The following is a 23252-nucleotide window of genomic DNA, read 5'->3' as shown; positions in this document are numbered from 1 at the left end:
GTATACAGATAGTCAGACACACAGGCACACACAATATTGTGTGTGTGTGTGTGTGTGTGTGTGTGTATTTTATGGAATTACATTAGCGGGTCCCGCAGTTATATTGTTAGAGAGTTATGTGGTTAGTAGTCTAGTAAAGTACTCATAAAGATTAGTGATATTTGGGCATGACCAAGGGAAAGGGGTAGTTGTAGCAGCCATAGTCAGAGATGTTGGACTGGAGGTTGGAGTGGAAAGCTAGAAGGGATAGTCGAACTTACTGGAAGTAGCTGTCCTCTTCTCAGGAGACCTAGGAGTTGACTGTGTCAAGAGGCAGTTGCCTCCTGGGAAAGCAAAAATACCCATTAATTTTTAGAATGGCACAGACAGTAGTAACCTCTATCAGATTCCCTTCAAGTTAGGATATCGTAAGGGTATATATGTTTTGGCAGGATAAAAGGAAGTTATCAGGATCATGGGCTAGGCAATGAGCTCAGGGAACATCAGAATCCTTAATATCATAGGAAGAAAAGCAATAAATATATGAGTCCAGTTTATCAGTGCCTTAGGAATGGGAGTGCATAGGTGTCACTGGGGCAGAGGTTTTAGCATCCAGAGTGATGTCACCTCTGGTAAGGAGGGTGAAGTCATCTCCAACAGTAAGGTCTTGAGCTGGGGTATTGTGTGGAATGTGGGACTGGGAATCCAAGTAAATACCCACTGGGTTAATATGGGTCTTGTTTGAGTAGCTCTATGGTATTATAATGAGACTGATCGACTTGTGTAATTTTAAGGCAACAGTGGGCCTGGGAACTTGACTTGTAAATATCTTTAAATCAAGGGATTTGTGGCTGCACAGCTAACAAGGATGATGCTGGCATCCGTGATTGTCAGGATTGTCAGAACCAACTGGCACCACTAAAGCCCTCATTAAGGATGGACAAATCTAAAATTTCCCAACAGTACAGGTTTTATTTAGATCAATGATGAGAGGGTTTTTGTTGCAATTAGGTTTAAATCACATGGCCTGATTGCAGTATATGTAGATAGGGTGTCAGGTGGTTTGTCAATTAAAATATCTGTGCTTGAGTTTGGAGCTCCAGCATTAGTCTATGGCCAATTACTATAGGACTTTTTCCTCAGTCGTTAATTTGGTTGATGATGGGCAAGCTGATGAGGCCTTTGGGTTAAAGGGCTTATGTAAGTCAAGCCCAACAGCATGTAAGCTTCAGTATTTGCCATGTTTGCTAGAAGCAATGGCTTACTTGGTGAACTTGGTCTCCTGGAGCACAGATCGACGAAAACATCCAGACCAATCATAATGAGACTGACAGTCAACATTTGACTACATTTGACAGGGTTGTGGTTGTTATTGTTGTTGTGTAAGTTTTAAACGTTTCCTATCTCTGTTTTTATCTTATGGGTGGTTAGCAGATAACCTTTTGGTGGCCCTAAGACGTTCTGTACATAGATGACAATCTTCCCCTCTAGGGTATCCCAATTCACCTTTTTGAGGTCTGGATCCACTTCCAGGAGAGTGACAGTGTCCTCATCTGTGGTTTTGAGCATAATGACCCTGGCATGCTAGTAAGCAGCATGGCTTGATGAGACCCTCATGCATTTTCCACATATTTTATATTCCTGAATTAATTGCATGATTTCCTCACTCCTCCTTTCCTTTTTCATTAGCATTGTGCTACTCATCTCTAAAAACTTGATCCCTTGTACCCCACTGGGTCATGAGACAAATTTGAAAAGCAGCCAGACAAGCAACAACACAGGAGTTAATGTCTAAAACACCACCTTTTGTGAGGTGCTATGTCATGATCCCTGAAGTGAATGTCCTCACACTGACTCCATGTATACTCAGAACACGCAAGTACCTCCAAGGAGCATTCTCCCCCTGCACAAAGGGGCAGGTTGAAATGTATGGGAAAACAGCAACTCAGTTTACTTCATCACTTGCCAGTATTATTGTCTGGTCAACTGATGAAGATTGTCCCGTGGCATTTGGAGGGAAGTCATGTCTTATCCCTTTGGAGGATCTTATCATAAGCCAACCTAATTGCTGATCAACATGAAGAGGTGCCCCCCACCCCAAGAGTGTCATCTAGAATCTAGGCAATTAATTCAGCCTAGAATACAACTCAGAGAGCTTTCAAGTTCTGAATTTAGGATGAGCATTCATAACAACACCTGGTAAATGGCATAATAGCCATTGCACCCACAGCCCAAGTGTATGCCAGTAGGCAGCAGTAGCTTTCTAGGTTAATGCTGGTGTCTAGCAGAACCAGTAAGCCAAGAACAGTCTAGCGGCATATTATTCCAGTCTGATGCCAAACCTCAGAGCACTGCAAGTTTAATAGTTTCCAAAAATAGCCCTCAGGATTGATAATTCATTAACAAAACTCCTAGAACTCATTAAAATCTATTACACTCACAGTCATGTTTATTACAGGGAAAAGGATACAAATTAGAGCTAGCCAAAGGAAGAGGCACACAGAGTGGAATCTAAGAGGGTTCCCAGTAGAAAGTTTCCATTGTCCGAAGGACAAGGTGCCTTCCCAAAATGGGTGTGTGGCAGTCCATGCAGAGTATTATCAGGGACGCCCACTTGAGCTTCAATGTTCAATGTTTTTATTGGGGCTTCCTTATGTAGGTATGATTGGTTGACTGGTTTTTTTTCAGTTTTATTGAGATAAAATTGACATACAACATTGTAGAAGTTTAAGGCGTACAGCACAATGACTTGTCTTACATATATTGTGATATGATTACCATAATAAGTTAGTATCCATCTCTCGTATAGATATAAAAAGAAAAGAAAAAAAAAGCTTTCAAATCTACCATACAACAGTGTTAACTATAGTCATCACGTTGTACTTATTCATCCCCAGCACTTATTTATCTTCTAACTGGAAGTCTGTACCTTTTGACCTTCATCCAGTTCCCTGAACTCCAGCCCCACCCCCATCTCTCATAACCATAAATCTTATCATCTGATCCCTTTTTCCATGAGTTTCATTTTTGTTGTTTTTGTTTTTAGATTCCGCACATAAGTAAGATCATGCAGTATTTGTCTCTCTCTGTCTGACTATATCACTTAGCATAATGCCTTCCAGGTCCATTTTTTGTTGTTGTTGTAAATGGTTATGTTTCCTTCTTTTTATGACTAAATAATATTCTGGTGTGTGGTGTGTGTGTGTGTGTGTGTGTGTGTGTGTGCATTTGTCTGTATAACTTTTTTATCGATTCATCCATCAATAGACACTTAGGTTGTTTTCATGCTGCTGTGAACATGAAAGGGGTCCAGATAGCTCTTTGACATAGTGCTTTTGTTTTCTTTGGATATATTCTCCAAAGTGGAATTACTGGATGATAGGGTGGTTCTATTTTTAATTTTTTGAGAAACTCCATACTGTTTTCCATTATGGCTGCACCAATTTAAATTCATACCAACTAGGGTTCCTTTATTCCACATCCTCACCAACGTTTCTTATTTCTTACTTTTTTGATGATAGCTATTGAAACCAATGTGACCTGATATCTCATTATAGTTTTGATTTGCATTTCCTTTAATTGATTGACCAATTGCCCACATGGTTCAACTCAATATCTAGTCATTCTGTGAGTCACCTCATTGGAATAAATTATTAGGTGTGGTCCAAGGGGTCTACCATGAATAACAAAGCCTCTCTTAGCACTTGGAAATTCCAGGGGTTTAGAGGTTACCTCTTAGCAATCAGCAGAAAAGGGATCTTAAGTGAGGCCAAATGTTTTACTACACACATATGAACTTAGGTTCTCCAAGCTTAAGTTTCTTTCTCTGTAAAATGAGGATAATAACAATGTTACCTCATGGGTTGCTGTGGTGATGGGATGAAGTAATAAATATTCCTGACACATATTAATTGCACAATAATTGATGAGTTATTACTATTATTCTCCCTTTTTTCCCTTCCAGAATTATCATTAATCTACCTACCTTGTTTTTGATTAATGGTGAGTAAAGAGTCCATTTGATCACTTCATTTACACTAGTATTGGGAATCAACAAGAAGCTAAGGAGTGAGGAAAACTAATTTAATCCCAAATATGACTAGCTTTGAATGTGTAGATAATTTGAGGAGCTCTTCAAGCTCTTGGTCCATAGTTCTCTGGACTTTGTGTCTTTCCTTGGTGGAGAGAAAGAATTGCCTCTTACGAGAGACTAGAGCTCAGATTTGAACACCGCTATTTGCTAATTGTATGAGTTTAGACAAAGTGTCTATTATCTCTTCAGGTTGCTCATGTGTAAATGGCTCAAAAGATTGTTAAATTTAAGAGATGACATACTGAAAAGTACTAAGCACTGTGAATTGCACAGAGTAGATGTCCAATAAAAATAACTAAAATTTCCTCCAACAATTAATCTCTTAGTACCAGGCACAAGGAGTTGGGAATGGTATAAAGATGAATAAGGATAGATCCCTGTCCTCAAAATGCCCATTTTTCCATTATAGAGATAGACAGGTATAAGAGGAGTGACCATAGATCTGACTGATCCATTTTTTTTCGTTCTTTCAAACATAAATGACAGATAACCCCTGAACATCTAGCTTTTTCTCCTCTAACCAATTCTTGCATCTCAATAGATTTTTAGTGTTTAATCATTTAATTTAAATAAACAATCCCTTAATAAAGGATGCAGCTGGAACATCAAGTGCAGAGAAAATAAAATTTCAGGAAGTATGGCACGTAGGGAGGTATTCCTTTGACAAAGAATCTTTGATGGCTCGTTACTTGTCAACAAATAGACTCAAGGAACAATAAATAATTTGTTATCAATCTTCTTTTTCATTATACAGGATTGCTAGACAAATTGGGAGTTAAAAAGTACCAGTTTAATTGAATGTTAACATTTATCTTTATGGCTGTCATTGTGAATAAATCATTGAAAAATGAAGACAACATGAATTAGAAGAGATTATAGCCCTAGAACTGCTTCTAATTTCCAATCTGATCTTGGTAGTGAGTCTCAGCCATATTTTTTCTCAATTTTCTTTCCTACAAAATGAGACTTATGAATTTGATGATATCTAATGTCTCCACCAGTGCTAATTTTTGTGTTATCCTGAATATTAATATAATGGATCATTAACAAAACATGCATAAAATACGGGTTTGAGGAATGTTTCATTCTTTTTGCTGGTAATTACCTCAGAACTCCAAAATATGCCAACTTTTGCAACACTAATATACTTGTGCCTAAAATTATTTAAAATAGCGCCTCATAGTTTTCCTTGACTATGTATTTAAACCCTATGTGTTTTTCAAAAGAATAAAAGGCAGATGATGAAAAAAAAAAAAAAAGAATGCCATAAGATAACATGAAATTAGAGTAGGAAATGACAGCTTTGTTGGTGCTATTGTAGAAGCTCTCCCTGTCTTTCATGACTAACCATTTGTCATTGCCAGACTTGGCAGAAACAAGATAAATAATATCCAACATCAACTGGGCATACGTATGCACATGTATGCTAGGCACTTGGCTAAGCATCTGACGCTTATTACCTTATTTACTACTCCTTGTAATAGTGGTAGTTAGATAATATTATCACCCTCATTTTTCTGATGAGAAAATTGAATTAGAGAGATTATGTATTTTGCCCAAGGTCTAGAAGCTTTAAGAGGGATAATTTAAGCTCAGATTTATCTAATGCCAACGTTTATGTTCTTACCCTCTGTATATAATGCTTCTCCTCAAAAATTATTTCTTATAGACAATGACAAATTTATTGTATACTTCTGTGTGCCTAGCACTACATCAAGCCTGTAGCAGGAAGAGAGAGACGTCTAACACAGGGTACGCAGCCTCCAAGATTGAATGATCGAGTGAGAAGGAGGGAACTGGCATGTATGACATGCAGGATGAAAAGTCATGCTAATATGTGTCGTAATTTCTATTTTAAAAAGTAGTGCAAGTGCAAAGAAAGGAAGTCAACATCCACTGAGACTCTCATCAGCAGAATTTAGTATTTAGCAAGGCAGCTTGTAATCACCTCAGGCGTGATCATATTCTAGGCAGAACTCACATTTCATTGATGCATCGAGGGCATTTCTTTTCCTTTATCCTGTCACATTTACATTTTCTTTCTCATGTCTTGGGAAACAGAAAAACAGCATTCTGCAGAAAGAGATGGAATCCCCAATCTAATAGCGACATCATCATTCCTAATAATAATAATAATAATAATAATAATAATAAGCCTCTACATTATTTGGCAATTCTTCACAGTTGTAGAAAATATGCAGTATTTGTACTCAGTTTGGAAGGTTTCAAACTAAAACACGGAATACTTGCAAAATCACCAGCTAAGCAGGGGCGGAAGCAAAATGGTAAGCTGTGTCTTCTGATGACACGTCTGGGAGGATTACTCCACACTAAGCTGTCTTTGGGCTAATTTATTGCAATATTGCTTGATCAGAAAAGTGGATGCATCTATCTCAGAGCATTGCTACAAGACTTGGCTTCATTTGCAGGCCACACTCTCTAGTATAACAAATCTTTCTTCTCTAAACTTCCATCTGCTCCCTACACACGCAGTGAGCACCCAGGCGTTCGGTGTCTGCATGGAAGGTGACTGGTGCCTTCCAGATTGAGCGGCTTCTCTGAGGCCTGCATCGCCAGCTGCTTCAGTTTTTAACTGCTGGGGCCCAGCTCTTGGAGCAAGCTCAGCCTGCACAGCGAGGATCCAGAGGCTGGCCAGTCGTGCACAGAATCCTCCTCCCCTGCACTGATGCACGGATCTGTATCTGGGCGGGAGGGTATTTGTTTGCCCAGGATTGATCATCCAATTCCCACCGATTTTCTGCAGCTGGAACATTTATGCGTTTACTTTGGTAAATTGTGGGCGTGTAATACGTCAGCATCCAAACCTCTGGAGCAGTAGCACAGGTGTCCGTGAAAAGACTTGAAATAAATTTCCCTTTCGGAAATAAATTTGTTGTCTTCCTTTTAAACAGGTAAAAGTCGGCATCGCCTTCATTTGATGAAGTCACAGAGTAAATTCTCCCCCACAACAGTCTCTCACAAGTCCTAATCTTTTCTTTTTATGAATTCAATCAAGCTCATCCATTGACAAGAGATATCCTTGCTCTGCTGAAAGTCCAAATTCGGTTGGTTGGTTATTTATTTATTTATTTATTTATTTATTTATTTATTTATTATTTTCTTTACACATTTCAAAGCAGCACACACATATTCTTTGTAATTAGATAGAGGTAAGGGAAATCCCTGCTCTGGTACGGTCAGCAGTTGCTCAGTTTCTTTCAGGCTGTTTCCTCATCTGAAGACTGGAGATAAATGACATACCTTGTGGGGTTATGTGATGATTAAATGGGATAATGCACATCATTCACCAAATACCCCGCTTAACAAAACCAGAACTGCTTAAAATAGCCTACGATGGCTCCTATTATTTCTCCTCTCTGTGTGACACTAAGGGAGTTATTTAACGTGGCCAGCTTTGTGACTTTTTAAAGCTGTGCCGTACAAATTAAGTGAGGTATACAAGAAGTGATTTTTTTTTAATAGTAGGTTAAACGGAGCACACATAAGAAACGAACATTATTCTCTCTTTGTTGCTTCTTTACACACCACACATGCTGTCGATTATTTCCCCCTCCCCAGGATGAGATCCTGGACAAACTGCATAGACTTTCAGGTGTTAAGAAAGATCCTCCTGTAGGTTCAATGTCTCAACCAGTTTCAAGCCTTTTCTGCTGTCCTAATTCCTGCCGGCCTCAGGCTGGAGAACTGTGGAGACGGGAACAGAGCTGGTGATAGACGCCTTGGCCTTCCCCTGGAGGGGTCCTGCTGCTCTGCGGTCTCCTCCTGCCTGCAGCCAGGGCAAGAAGGGAGGTCACTTGAAGGTGCCACTGTCATGTGGCTTTTGCATCACTTTGGTCGTTACTATTGTTCACGCCCACTTGCTTTCTCTTCACTGACCGCCTTACATGAGTGGTATTTGAGGGAAATCAAGAAAGAAAGCAATTTAGATCAGCAGTTAGGTTTCAAGAAGGGTTTTTTTTTTTTTAATATCTTCATAATCTACAGAAGTTCCCACCAAGCCACTTCCTCCCCCTTAAGCCTGTAATTCAAGTGAAAATAGTATACATGCATGAAACACAGCTTAAGGAAAACCTCTAGGGCCCCATTCCAATCAGATCGTTGTGCATCAGCCCCTACCATGTGGAAATTCTGGATCTGTCACTGGGATCAAAGCAACTTTATTTAAGAGCTGGGTTACTTCCTATGGTAGCTATAAACAAATCACCATGAACTTGGGGGCTTGAAACCACACACAAGTATTCTCTGACAATTCTGGAAGCCAGAAGTTCCAAGTCTATTTTTATCAGCTAAAGCCAATGTGTTGCAGGTGCCTTGCTTCCTCTGGAGGCTCTAGGGAAGAATCCACTCTTTGCATCTCCCAGTTTCTGGATGTTGCTGACATTCTTGGGCTTGTGGCTGCGTTGACCTGAGCTCTGCCTTCCTGAGGCAGAGCCTCTTCTCTTCTCTTCTCTTCTCTTCTCTTCTCTTCTCTTCTCTTCTCTTCTCTTCTCTTCTCTTCTCTTCTCTTCTCTTCTCTTCTCTTCTTCTCTTGTCTTCTCTTCTCTTCTCTTCTCTTCTCTTCTCTTCTCTTCTCTTCTCTTCGGCTTGTGGCTGCATTACTCTTCTCTGCCTCCCTCTTATAAGGATACATGTGATCACATTTTGGGTCTACCCAGATTATCTGGGATAATCTCCCCATCTTCAGATATGTAAATCACATCTGCAAAGACCCTTTCCCCCGTATATGATACCACTGACAGGTTCCAGGGATTAGGACTTAGGTATCTTTGGGGACCCTTTTTTGTCCCACTGTAAACATCGAAGATAACATGAATACAGCTTATATCTAACTTCTTACCTCCTACTTTTGCCCTGAACTTTTCTCCAAAATTAAATGTTACATTACGTAGGCTTCAGAGTGCAATTCAGTATCAACTAGTTATGAAAATACCCTTGGTCATCTTGGTCCACACTGATCATGCCCTCCTGCGTGAACGATTCAGACCTCAGTTACAATTCCAAACATTCACTATCTTTTCTGTTTAGGCAACTTCCCGAATTTCCTCACCTTTCAAATAGGACAGTAGTATCATTCTCACCTGACTGTTTTAAGGATTAAAGAAGAAAACATAGACATAGCCAAGAATTAAACCTAGAACATGATAAACACTCAATGCATTTTAATCTTTTCCCCTTCTATTGACCAAATACTGCCTCTCATTTAATAACTTTATGAGAATAAGCATTTTTCTAGAGAGAAATTATTTCTTAATGATATACTATTTAATATGTACGTCTTTAGTTCCCCATTGTGACAGCATACTGTTTATATTAAAAATATTATCGTGGGCAGCCCGGGTGGCTCAGCGGTTTAGCGTCTGCCTTCAGCCCAGGGCATGATCCTGGAGACCCAGGATCGAGTCCCACGTCGGGCTCCCTGCATGGAGCCTGCTTCTCCCTCTGCCTGTTTCTCTGTCTCTCTCTCTCTCTCTCTCTCTCTCTCTGTGTGTGTCTCTCATGAATGAATAAATGAATAAAATCTTTAAAAATAAATAAATAAAATAAATAAAATATTATTGAAAACCACCTGACAGATATCAAAACATTACCTCCCCACAAAAAATTAATTCATAGTTTGTAAATAATGACCTAAATGGGAAATGCCACTTCAATTACAGTATTTTCTTATCTGCTTTGTTTTAAGCATGAGCTCATTAAGAAAAAAATACATTCCAAGTTGCATATGATATTGCTTGGTTTAATCAAGTACATCTCTGCACATCTTGATTGATTTATTTCATTTTGAAATATTACTTTAAAATCGTGAAAATACAATAATTCTCATTGCAGTTTCTTTGATATTTTATCAAATCCAATATCCGTCATCAGTCTGTGCAATATTTGATTTTTTTTATCACGATTTAGTTTTTCTTTTTTTAAGAACACATTTATTCTATCATCACATCGCATTGTCAGAATGTCATAAGAAATATTGTTGAGAACTGACTGACCAAGTACTTCCTCTAGGATATTTTGATATTCCATAGCAAGCTCTAGGCTTTCACATAAAATAGAATTATTAGAGGTTTTAAGGTAATTTGTTTATTAAAGTATAACATTATCTAGATAAACATGCAGGTATCTTAGATGTATTGTTCAGAATTTTAAAAAACTGAACGCATGTGTGTAGCCATCCTCTAAACCAAAAAAAAGGACATTGCCAGCATCTCAGAAACCCCCCTTATTCTATCTCCAGATACTGCCCCCCTTTCCCCACCCATGGATGATACCTACCGACTTCTAAAGCCATAGCTTGGTTTTGCCTGTCTTCAGATTTTATCAAAATGAAATTGTATTTACTTTGTTCTTTGTGTTTTTAATATTCCTGTTCAACACCACGCTTAGGAGATTTATGACTGCTTTTGGCTATAGTTGCAATTGGCTCATTTTTACTGATACCTAGAGTTTCATTGGAATTTTGAATGTTCTAGTACAGGACATTTGATATGCAAGTGCATACATGTCTGTTGGATACACCCTTAGGTGTTAAATTGCTGGGTCATAAGATATGTATATATTCAGCTTTAGGGGACACTGACATTGTCCTAGGAGCTAGTACAAATATATATATCTCCTGCCAGCAATGTACACAACTTCAGGTTGCTACAGATTCTCACCAACACCTGCTATTGTTTATCTTTTCACCTTAGCAATTCTGGTGAGGTAGGAGAGAGAGCACACTGTGGTTTTAATTTGCATTTCATCAGTAATTAACAAACATGAGTACCTTTTCCTATATTTTTAAGCCATTAGTATATGCTTTTATGTGAATTGCTTGTTTGAGTGTTTTGCTTATTTTCCATCAGGCTTCCTGTTTTTCTTAGTGGCATGTGGGTGTTCTTTACATAGTCTAGGTATGATTTTCGGTGGGGCAGAGGTTTGATCCATATTTTTCTTTCCTATTCTAATAACTTTTGAGAAACAGAAGTTATCCATTTATCTTAATTTTCTTTTCTTTTTAAGTTTAAGGCTGTCTGTGTCTGGTTTAGGAAAACGTGAACTACCCTAAACTCATGAAAAGGGCCACCTATATTTTCATCTAAAGTTATTGGTTTACCTTTCTCACCTAAGTCATAGTCGGTTTTAATTGATTTTTCTGACTTGGGTGAGTAGAGGTTAAGATTCCTTTTTTTCCCCTCAATGAATAATCAACTGATATAGCACCATTTATTGACAAAACTCTACCTCTCCCACCACGTGGTAGTGTTCCTTTTGTGATAAATTAGGTTGGCATATATGTATATGTTATATATACATACACAAATGGAAATATGCAAAAGTACTTTTTAAACTATTTTTAGTGATTACACATATATACAAAATACATACAAAATTAAAGAAATTCGTATAGTAAATCCATATTACCCATCACCCAGCTTCAAAAATTATCGACTCATGACCACTTTTCATAATACACTAGCACCTACTTGATCCCACAAATACCAGGTAGTATATCATTTTGTCCATCAGTATTTCCATATTTTCTAAAAGATAGTCTCTTTTTATAACATATTATAATATTACATTATTACCATACCTAAAAGTAACAATTGTTTAATATTATCAAATGTCCATTTAGTGTTCAATTTCTCTGATTATCTCATAAATGTTTAAGGAGGCTTTTGTTCAAATTGGAATTTAAACAAAATTTATACAGGCTAACTAGTTGATATGTCTCCTCCCTCATTTCTAAGACTTTCCCTCCCTCTCATCTGTATGTGTTTTCCTTATGAGGTATTTGTGGAAGGCACTGATTTATGTGTTCTGTAGACTTTACATTTTGTCACTTTAAGCAATGGTTATTATTAGAAACAAGATTTTTTAAAAAAAATTTAGTGATTTTTAGGTAGTGAAACAAAGCAAACTGCCTCTCTATCACTCAAATAAAGAGTAATTTGAAATTTGCTAATAATACCTAATGTTTATGTACCTAATGTATCTGTTTTTATAAATAAGCTATCCAAATAAATATTCATAATGGATTACTATATACCAAAATTTTTCCACCACGGTACTATTCACATTTTACCAATGCCAGCAAACAGATAAAACTTTTCTAGTTGCTAGGCTGGACATTTTAGGCTGCCCAATTCATTGTTGTGGGGGGCAGTTCTGTGCTGTATAGGATGATTAGCTGTACCCCGGCCTCTTTACATACATCAAATCCCTCCCTTTGATGACTTCGTAAAGTCCTGGAAGAAATGTTAGATATTTTTAAATCTTATGTTTATTGGCATTGCCACAACGCATCCAGCAGTGTCTTGTTCAGTACATTACTTTCAACTCTTTCATTTCAAACCTAGCATTTTTGTGTAGCCTTCAATATTTTCCCATGAATTCCTCCTTCCCTCCTCGTGCAAAATGACCAACTTTTCCTCTTGACTTAATTCCCACAGTTTCAAGTTACAGCCTTCCCAACATTATCTCTCAGCTTCACACACAGTGCTCTTTCTGTATTTCCCACATTCAACCTCCCTATTTCAACTTCATTTGCCTCCACTCCTACCCCGTCTCCCTAAACACACTCCCACTTCATCTCTCTTAATTTATATCTTTCCCTTTCTTGCTATTCTAATAAAACTATTTTCTGATCATCTCTGAAAACCTCTTGATATTTTTCTCTCTGCATCTTTTAAGCTTCTACAATCATTTTCCAAAAAACTATTTTGAGAAAAATTACTGAGTGTCGAAGCACAACAAATAATCTTTTTAAGATTTTATTTATTTATTTATTTATTTATTTATTTATTTATTTATTTATTTATTTATGAGAGAGGCAGAGACATAGGCAGAGAGAGAACCGGGCTCCCTGTGGGGAGCCTGATTCAGGACTCAATCCCTGGACCTGAGCCGAAGGCAGTCGCTCAACCACTGAGCCACCCAGATGTCCCAACAAATAATTTTTAAAAAGGTAAACAAGGCATAGGTCCTGTCCCAAAGAAGTCCAGAGGAGAGGTATTTGAAAAAAGAATTCCTGTGCCAAAATGTCAGGTTATCATGGTGCCTCTACATAGAGGCTCACAGAAGAAGCAAACATCTTTGCTTTGAATTTGGTAAATGACGTCAAAGAAGTGGTGCCTCAGATTCTGTCTTAGGACTTCTCCTTACCTGGAGAAGAAGTATGGAAGAGGATTGTCGGCCCAGAGAAGATCATAATTTTTTTCTGGTGTGGGGGGAGTTTTACTTAAGGTGAGTGCATGGAATCTATGGAGTTGAGTGCCTAGAACTTTGTCCCTCTGTGTATATTAGTTGGTGGGTGTTATTTTTTAAAAAAATCATGAATCTTATATATTCTTCTGATTAGATCAAAATTTCTAAGAGTGGTTGGACGATATTTGGCAACTAATATCAGATTACTGATATTAGTCATTGATATTCTGACTGAGCCTGGTGCTGGTGACACACCCCCAGTTATGAAAGCCATACGTGGTAGCCCACACCGGTCCAGTGTTTCCGGAAAGAGCAAAGCCCAGGCCGCTTTCTTTGCCCCAAAATAATCAGATTGCAATCTTGAGCAATTTAATCTAGTTAAAAAAAATACTCTGTGGAATTCTCTTTCATTCTGGAGCATTTTCAGTGGAAAAACTTCAATTGATTGAGAGATTTGAGATAGTTTAATGACCTCTCCCCTCTTGGTTGTCATCAGAAGAGAAAATGTCCTAACTTGGTTTATGTCTTGCTATTCTTTTCTCTTCTCTTGTCACTCCTATTGTTCTCCCACTCTATTTCTCCTTTCCCTTCCTTTCTTCTATTTTCTTTTTAATCAGAGATCCTATCTAGATAACAACTGAGATCCTCCTGGTCAGGTTGTTTTGTTTTGTTTTGTTTTGTGCTTCCCACCACGGCATGGGAGGCGGTGCTGAGAAAACATACTTGAGCCTGTTTGAAGGGACTGCCCTGAAGTCTTTGAATTTTTTCCAGTCATTTTATAATAAACAGTAGACTGCCTTTTATCTGTAGGTTTATGAGCAGTGCAGTCACTTCAAAAGGAGGTGCAGCTTATTTTCATCCATTTGCTCTTTTCTCTGCATTTACTGGTGCTGGAGTGCCTGTAACTGCTGCTGAGACATCTGGTCCAGAAGGCCTAAGAAAGCCTGACGGATTCTCAGGAGTTTCGGTGGCTCTCTTATTCTTAACACAAACAAATTTATATTGTTAGTTAATCTGAGAAATATGCATCCAATTTAAGTGCAGAATAAAACTTTCTCTCTAGTCAGGTTACAAAAGGAGCAAACCCATACTAGCTGGACTGCTCTTCATGGAGCCAATGCAAGACACATGTTATTTTTTCTTATTATCCATTATTGTCAGTTGTGAAAAATGAATCTATTCAGTGAAATGTCACCAGGAAGATCCTTCCCACATTGTGCATATTTTTTTCCTTGTCTTCTCTGCCTTCTTTCACCTCCCCCCCGCCCCTTTGTTCCCACATCTCACCTTCATCTTGGCGTTAAGGTTTTCTTTTTTTTTTTTTCTTTCTCTCTCTCTCTTTTTTTTATTCATCAAGGTTTTCTAATCAATCTCTTTCTGACTTAGTGATGAGATCAGTTGCTGACAGAGGGTCATTCATCCCCATCACAGATTTGTTCCTCATAACCGTATAACTTGAAACAAAAACAAAACAAAACACTGATAAACCTACTCACACGTTTGTGATTGTTCTACCAGAAACTCACAATAAAAAGATCACTTAAATACTTAATAGGATGCTGGAAGATCACTTCTATGCTTTCACCAGCTTATTAAGAGACAAAAGTTTTCAAGGGAGGGAGTTCTCAGTCTTGCTGAACATTTCTCTATAGATAATCTGTAGTCAGAATAAAGCACTCTGTCCTTCAGAACAAACTCTAAGTTGAAATTCCAAATTCAGTTGGAAATTGTGCACAGCTTGACCTTCCTTGTTAATGACATGGCAGGTATCTATTGCATGAAATGGATAGCTTGAAAAGTTCTGGATCAACATCAAGCAAACAAAAGTAGGAATAAGCTTTTTGTAAGGACTTGAGGGGGAGACCGTCACTGTCTGGCCCTTCCCTTCTGTCCCCAGCAGGTCTAATCACATAGTCTAAATACATGACTACATAGTCTAAATCCGTGACCCGGTAGAAGCGTATCCGTGTAAGAGTCTGTGGTCAGGGGGGCAGATGGCAATGCTTCCAGTTGCATCAGCTGCCTCCTCCGCTTCCCAGGAAAAGCCCCAACTTTCTTGTACAACAATGTGCTATCCTCCTGCTGGTCAGAAGCTGCCGGACTGCTGGAAATCACTTTTCCTAGATGTCAAAGAATCCTGAGAGTAGCAAAGGTAGCCTGGTCACCCTTCCATGCATATAATTAGCATTCCACAAGGACGAAAGCTTGAAAATTTGGCAGAGCCTAATAATGTCCTAAGTTGCTTTCCAACTATACGTCTTTTTTCTATGTCTGATGTAAAGGGAAAGTAGCTAGAAAGAAAATATTGCATTGATTTATAACAAAAACTATGTAAGCCTTAGCAAATTGGTACAGTCTACTCCTATAGGCGTTATTTCTTGAATTAAATGAATGTTAGGTGAAATGTATACAAAAAAATAATCTTCAAAATATTTGTGCTTGTATTGTTTCCTCATAGCTACTAAACCAAAAGAATTTAAAATGAATTTATTTATTCTCATCTAAGTTGATGTATTCAGAGATAGTGCTTGAAGCAATGTCAAGGTTAGAAGGCACAGTCCAGATGCATGCCATCACTTACGAAACCAAAGCCAAAATTATCTCGAAAATTACAAATTTGGTGGGTTATTTTTAGTGTCAGCCAAGAGGAAAACCCAGGGTTTGTACCATAACAGCAGTGCTTAGCTTTCATGAGTCTGGAATGTAGTCATCAACCCAGCTGAAAATAGGCAACAGCATCAGTGTGTACTAGAACAGAGACTGCATTGCAGTCAGTATGTGTGGACAAAAGACTAATTCTTAGTATTGTTGGAAAGAGTGACTGCCACATCACAAACTGCTACTGTTCAAACTTCTCAGAAGCTTCATGCAAAATAAAATAAATAAAACAACCATCCAGCAAAAACTTTACACAATACCACTTCATTTTCAGTGGCATCCCATCATTCAACCAGTATAAATAGGTTTATGCTTTGCAAGCATCCATATTTTTAGATTCGATCTATGAAACCAAGTATTCTTGAACTAATGGGATGAGATGGTGCCTCTTTAGAGGAAAAAAAAATACTTGAGCTTTTATTCTTACTCAAAAGGAGTTTTGGAAATTATGGGACTAAACACATGAACATGGCACATCGGTTTGCTTCTTTCTTATGAAAGTAAAAGCAAGGGCAACTGCACAACAGTGTGGCTGATACAAATTTTGATCTGTTATAGAACTAGAGGTGGTCACGTTTTCTCCCCAACTAGCCGGAATCAATGCCTTAGTTGCTAGGAACTATTGCTGAGGCAGGAGGAGGGAATCTTGAGATAGCGATTTAGCAAAAACCAGGATTATGAAGATCCCATAAGCCAGGTATGAGCAGTGGAGACTGAAATTTCCTTGGACCATGATACCACATATACAGTAGACACTACCTCACTCTCTCTCTTCCCCTGGGAAGTAGGGAGGTCAGCAACACCCAGCTGTACCAAAGGCCTTTTGAAACAGATGGAACCAAGACTGCGGCCACTGACCAGCCCTGGGTATGACCAAGCCTATTTTAAATACACTGGTCTCCTGGAATTCCTAGTTGTTGGAGGTAAAATAAATAAGGCCACAGGCATATAAAGAAGTATGAGAAATATAAAATAGGAACCCTGAGCACAACATGGCTGATTTGATTTCATTTTGCACCAATCAGAAATGTAAATTTAAATCATACATTGTAAAAAAGAATAACCTAATTAATAAAAACTAAAACCAAATAGGAAAGAAGACATTGAGAAAATATCGCTTAACTTGCAAGACACATATCCAGTCTTCTACTCAGTGCTTTTTAGTGTATTATCTCATTTAAATTCTTAATCTTTAACAAATCTTATAATTTAGATATTACATATTTAGGGTTTTTTTTTTTTTTAGTAATGATAAAAACAATACAGAAATTTAAATTACTTACCCAAAGTCACAGATACATAGATAAATATAAGAAATATAAAACAGGAGCTTTGAGCATGAGAAATGAAAGGGAAAAATTGTGTTCCATTATAGAAAAAGGAGTGATATTGGGATAGTGATGAAGATTATTAAAGATAACCCAAAAATGAGGAGTGAGGAAAGAGTGATGATGAGAATTTACAAGAGTTGGAATTTGAAATTGCCAACAGCTGGCAAAATGTTGAAGAGAAAAAAGAATTCAGGGTACAGCGTCCTAAACCAGGACCCTTTGGAAAACTTTAACTGCTCATGTAATCGTCAGGAAAGCCCCACTGCTTACCCGCCCATCCTGGAACATAGATGCTACATATGTGTCCTTGAAAATGTGAGAGAAACTCTAAAACTGGTGGGTATCTCACAGTAAAAGCCTCCAGTGCTTTTATTGGAGACTTTGTCTAAAATCTTATACATTTAGCAAAATGGCTGTTATTATCTGTTAATACTTGTTTGTAAATGGAAATTGGAACATTTAGTCTTGAGTTTTGTTGAGTAAAATGTGGTGAAACTGGGACCCTAATTACTTGTAAACATTTTAAAAATAGTTTGGGAATGGATTTGAAATTGTTAGGTATGCCTTGCTGAGTCCTTTCTGGTTATTCCTCCTACTAATTTGGTGCTTCTAATTGGCATGGGCTTCTATTATAGAAATGTGACTGGTGAAAAGGGTCATGAGTTGTGTCCACATTTTGCCTCTGAGAGGGTAGGCATCGTGAATCTCAGTAGATTATAAAGAGCAGTTTTAGTCATGTGGCTGTCCCTTAGCCATAATAAACCTGTTTCTCCTGACTGGCCTACACAATACGGGTAGATTTTGTTTTTAAAGAAGAAAATGCTCAAGTCCTGAATCAATTTTACATTTTCAAAGGTTTTAGTAAGGTTAGTGAAATAAGTATGGCAAGAATTTGGCAGCCCAAATCTTTCTCTGGTCTGAGCACTCATTTTACTGTTACCAAATTTCCCCTTAGTTCCTGGCTATTTTATTTGTACATATCTTATTTTTTAACTAGTCTGGCACCGCTTAAAGTTCTTTGTAGGCTGCTTCACACAGAAGTAGTTTGTGCAATTTTTTCTACTAAAAGTCCTGTAGACATGAATGACACATCGAGAATAATGTATCTCCTTATCTAATTAAAAGGGAATATTGTGGGCAGCCCTGGTGGCTCAGCGGTTTAGCACCGCCTTTGGCCCAGGGCATGATCCTGTAGACCGCGGATTGAGTCCCACATCGGGCTCCCTGCATGGATCCTGCTTCTCCCTCTGCCTGTGTCTCTGCCTCTCTCTCTCTCTATGTCTCTCATGAATAAATAAAATATTTTTTTTAAAAAGGGAATATCTATTTCAGTGTGACGTGCAAAATAATAAACTGTTTCAAAATTCAGATGATAAAACTTGAAGATTTAAAGGGAAGTGCTATGAAGTTTGAATCTATACATGTCTAAAATAATGAAAAATAATTTATTCCAAGAGATGTCTTTGGAAAGCATCTACTAAGAATAAGGCCAAAGTAACTATATGAAAAAAGGAAGGAAAAAAAAAAAACCAATACAACGTAGCTGTTGGAGAAAAACAACCACCATCACTCCTTTTAGGAGTTCTGGTTTCATTTCCTTTTCACATTTCTGTCTTAATGCCAGTCTAAGAGCAAGAAATAAGAGAACCATGTGCAAAGAACTTTGGCATGCAATAGGCAAAATCTCACTGACTTCAGAAACCCCAGCATACTGAGAGATGGGGATGATAAAGAAGTAGGAGGGGAAATTGGGTGGCCATCAAAATGAAGGGGCCACAGAGGCTCTATAAGGAAACAGTCTTAATTCTGTGGAGCAAGATGTCACCAAAACTAGTTGTATTGCTAAGGCCATGATCAGTTACCGTTATCCACACACAGAATTCCCAGAGGAAGATTCCAAATCCAACAATTCTAGAGCAAAGAAAGAACGAATATCATGGAGACACAGGAGAATATGGTGTTTTCTGCCACTGTGCAAAGGATGCAAAAAAAAAAAAAAAAGAATGCCTTAACAAAGTGCAGGAATCCTCTCTAATTAAACATCTATTTTCTGTCTTAAAGATTCTAATTTTGTTTAAATCTTCACAAAGGAGTGTCTGATGTTAATGCTAGAAAGGTGTGTGTGTATAATTTTTGCAGTAAAGTGAGAGTAAGGTAAGAGTTACTATAAATTTTAAAAATGTTAATAAAAAGATTATTTCAAAGAAATAATTGATGTAGGGATTTAACCATAAACTAAATATGCAAGTCAAGGAGGCAATTGATCTGAAAACTCAGCAACATATGATAATAGTTTATTGTCATATTTCTGCAATGTAGTATAGAAAAGGTATACATGTTAAAGACAGAATAATGAAGCCTTTGAATGTATAAATGATTGAAACAAGCCGAAGAGTCTTGTTTTGTGAAAAAAAACAAATGGAAATTTGACAGCTAAACACTAATGAAAAGCTTGTTTACATGAAAACAATGTGTTTGAGTTTTGCTGGTTTGGTAAGTGGATACATTTTATTTCAGAATTATCTATTCCAGATAATGATAATTTTAAAAAATCACAGTGGTTAGCATTCCATCTACAAAATGCAGCCCTAGATCACTGGGAATATATATTTTAAAATAGATTGAGAGCACCTGGGTGGCTCAGTCGGTTAAGCATCTGCCTTCGGCTCAGGTCATGATCTCAGGGTCCTGGCATGGAGCCCCGCATCTGGCTCCCTGCTTCCTGGGGAGTCTGCTTCTCCCTCTTCCTCTGCTCCTCCCTCTTGCTCATTCTCTCACTCTCTTTGTCTCTCTCTCAAATAAGTAAATACATCTTTAAATAAAAATTGAGTTCAACTCAGTATCACCATCAAAAAGTTAATATAAAAGTTAAAATTCAGTTTTTACATTTAAAATGGACATAAATTATAAGTGGAGAGTGGGATGAAAGTGAATAAGATATAATTTTAAACTACTATGAAATTGGATGAGATGGAAATACTTCAAAGCTGGGGAGACCTAAAGCTGAAATTTATATGAGAGAAGTAAGCCATTATCTTATTATTAAATATATATTATTAAATTATATAAATTAAATATATATTTATATATCATATATGTAATCTTAAATTTTAAAAATCTACATCTTAAAGTATTTTGAAAAATATATTAAAAAAATCACAATATTTGTAAAGGTGTTGGAGTTTAGAACTCTAAAGACAAAACCATAGATTTGGTATGGCACTTTGTTCAATATTAGTAATAATGTTAACATATGACACTTTTTAAAAAAGATTTATTTATTCACGAGAGACAGAGAGAGAGAGAGAGAGAGAGAGAGGTAGAGACACAGGCCGAGGGAGAAGCAGGCTCCCTGTGGGGAGCCCAATGTGGGACTTGATCCCGGATCCGGGGGTCACACCCTGAGCCAAAGGCGGACACTCAACTGCCGAGCCACCCAGGCATCTCCAGCATATGACACTTTTGACAGCACAGATAATTCCTCTTCAGAAAATTCTAGGAAAAGCAAATTTTCTGAACACTTTTTCATTTAAAGATTTTGCGTTTTTAATTTTAGTAACAAATTTAGACAAACCAGAGTAATAATGCTAATATGGTCACAGGTATTGGCCCAATTTGTAACAGTGGAATTGTGAACTTTCTGAATATATAAAATAATTTTAAAAGTCAAGTTTTTTGAGATAAATTTATATACGATAAAATTCACCTTTCAAAAATATACAATTCAATGAACTTTGACAAATATTTACTCCTATTAAAATATAGAACATTTCTATTACCCCAACATTTCAATCCTTACAGTTAATACTCTGTTCCCTTATCTCCAGCTCCTTAATCTGTTTTCTGTTTGTAGAGTTTTCTACTAGAATTTTCCAGAATGTCATATAAATGGAACCATACTGTATGTAGCCTTTTATGCTTGACTTCTTTCAGTGAGTACAATGCTTTTGAAACCCATTTGTTGTTGCATGTATCGCTTGTTTGTATCACATTGCTGAGTGGGAGTCCATTATATGGATGTGCCACCACTTGTTTATCTATTCACTAACTGATGGATATTTATGTTTTCAGTTTGGGGTTATTATGAACAAAGTTACCCTAAAAATTTGCTTAAAGATTCTTGTGCAGATATATATTTCTATTCTCTTTGGTAAATGTCTAAAAATGGAATTGCTGGGTTATAAGGTAAATGAATGTTTTATTTTATGAAAAAACTGTCAAAATATTTCCAAAATGGTAATTGAATTTTGCATTTCTATGAACTATATGAGAGTTCCAGTTGCTCTGTGTTCTTCCTTACAGTTTTTTTTTTTTTCATTTTGGTCATTTTACCCCACTTCATATGTAAAATTTTTGTTTGTTTCCATTCCTTTCTTCTTCTCCTTTGTACTATTTTTGTGATATATTTTACTATTACACATATTATAAACTCTTCAACATATTGTTCCTAGTTTTGCTTTAAACATTTATTAAAGTTATTAAAGATAATGAAAAGAAATCTCTTTTATACTTACCTACATTCTTATAATTTCTAATGCTCTTAATTCCTTTATTGAATCTACATTTTCAAAAAAAAATCTACATTTTCAATTCTTCAAAGATATATTCTTTCTGTCTAAAAAATATCTTTTAACACTTATTATAGTTTTTGTCTGCTAGCAATGAATTCTCTGGTTTTTGTCTTTGTTATGTCTTGGTTTTCTTATATATGACAAAGTGTTTTTATTTGGTCATTTTTGAAAGATTGTTTGCTGGAAATAAATTTCCATGTCAACAGAAATGCAGAGAAAATCATATAGGATAAGATGAACAGAGAAGTCAACTAGTAATTAATGTTGCAGAGAAACAGAAAAAGTGAAGAAAGAGAGTAAGACTTGCTAATTAAAATACTGCTTGTGCTCCTCAGGCCTTTGGCTCTGTAGTTTTCAGAATTTAGGAGAAAATATTGATAGCAATTGCAGCTTATTTTCACGAGAAACCTGATAGTAAAATTAAGACACAATAATAGACTGATAGAATATGGTAACACAATGATTTTACTGGCTTTCTTCATTTGCTTTCGATATATCAAAATATAAGTTGCAGGGCAATGAAAGAGGAGCTTACGGAGGGAGACATAGGATTTAAACATGAAAACACAACACAGGGACAGTTGATAAACTTGAGAATAAAGTAGAGAGAATGGAATGCTATGGTACTGGTTTTCTCCTAATACACACAAAAATTATCACAAACTTAGCCTTTCAAAACAATGCTCATTTATTAGCTCACAGTTCTGTAGTTCAGATGTCTGCCATGATGGGGCTGGGCTGTTTGTTCTCTGCCTGGAATTTCTACTTTATCATGACCCCAAAGATACCCTTTACTTTCCCTCTGTACTTTCCATATCCCATGCCTCTATCTTCATTGATGCATACCCTTGTTTTAATGAACCACATCTGATAGCAGCTTCTTGAGAAGGACTGCAAGATAGATTATCCCGGAGACGTTGCATATCTGTACCGTCACCCTTGATTTATGGTTTGGCTGGGTATCAAGCCCTAGGTTTGAAATAATTTCCCCAGAGAATCTTGTAGACGTTGTTCCATTGTCTATCTTCCAGAGTTGTTCTTAAGCAGCCTGAAGCCTTTCTAATACTGGATCTTTTTCATGTGACCCATTTACTTATTTATTTTTTTATCTCCTTAAAAGCTTGAAAAATCTTATCTTTGCCCCCAGTATTCTAAAATGTCATGTTAATGTGCCTTGATATGGGTAAGCTTTTTATCTATTTTGCTAAGCACACAGTGGGCTGTTTTCATTCAGATGATTAATATCCTTCAGTTATGAAAAACATTCATGAATTATTTAATTGATAGGTTTCTCCCATCAGTTTTTATTATGCTCTTGTTCAGACACTTCTATTATTTGGATGTTGTACCTCCTTGACTGTTACTCTCATTTTTTAATTTTCTTTTTAATTATCCATCTCTTTTTATTTT

Source organism: Vulpes lagopus, chromosome 1 (assembly GCF_018345385.1).
Source record: "Vulpes lagopus strain Blue_001 chromosome 1, ASM1834538v1, whole genome shotgun sequence".
Classification (NCBI taxonomy): Eukaryota; Metazoa; Chordata; class Mammalia; order Carnivora; family Canidae; genus Vulpes; species Vulpes lagopus.
This window is presented reverse-complemented; position numbering follows the sequence as displayed.